The sequence below is a fragment of the Quercus suber genome, unplaced genomic scaffold (assembly GCF_002906115.3).
Source record: "Quercus suber isolate HL8 unplaced genomic scaffold, Cork oak 2.0 scaffold_500, whole genome shotgun sequence".
NCBI lineage: Eukaryota > Viridiplantae > Streptophyta > Magnoliopsida > Fagales > Fagaceae > Quercus > Quercus suber.
Window position 1 is genome coordinate 448,148 of NW_027069949.1, and position 1,033 is coordinate 449,180.

Consider the following 1,033-nt stretch of genomic DNA (forward strand, 5'->3'; position numbering starts at 1 on the left):
GAAACGAAACCATTTTAAACTCAAGCTCTTGCACTGGGGTATCTCATTTATACCTTTGCATGACGATCAAATGCTTATCAAAACTCCAAGGTTGGCATTTTAGAACTTATCCACATCTGAGAGATTATCAAACACAAACAACACTATGTTGTTACATTGATTCCTGATTTTGAATCCGTTTGTTGTCCTCCATGGTTACCTGAAACTTTGGGCTACTGCCTCCATTTGGAGAAAGCATGTAGTAAAGAATTTTGCAGCAATCAAGAACTCACCCCTCCTATGGTCTTCTAGAAGGATGAAACCAGTCCTTTCTTTATAATGATAGATTGTTCCAGCTCCTAGTCAGCTGCACCATTGTCTCCTAGTAATGCTCAATGAGAATTCCTAATTTCAAAGGTGAAAAAATAAGAACTGTTTCCCGCACCCCATGAAAGAAAATTTCAACTAGCTCGAAGAGTATGCTTGATACTCTTTAAGGACAAAATTTAACAAACAAAACTCTCCTTCGAAGAAAGAGCAAAACTTCTACAGCCTAAGTGAAGCAGGAGACCCTACATGCTCTTCTATTTAATTGCTAAAAATTTAACATATTCATCTGCAACATACGCTGACATTTTCACTTGGTACTTGAGAGTTGATTTAAGAGTGGTCGAAAGAACTAAAAACTTCCTAAGGAATGTGTCAAACATATTATGCAAAATAATAATAATAATAATAAAAAATGAAGCCAATATTCACAAATATCATCATTGATACGTAAATTCAAAATACGCATGATACATATAACATTACAAAATATATGTATTAAATAAATTTGTAAAAAGCCTAATAAATTCAAAATTGATAGATTTTATATATATATATATATATATAAGCATTTTCTAATGCTTCTATTTGTAAAAAAGAAAAAGAAAAAAAAAAGCTATATATTTATAAGTACAATAATATTCTCCTCTTTATTTTTATGTTTATATTAATGTTATTATTGCTTTTATTTAAATGTTATCTTTAGAAAGAAATTCTTTTTTTTTTT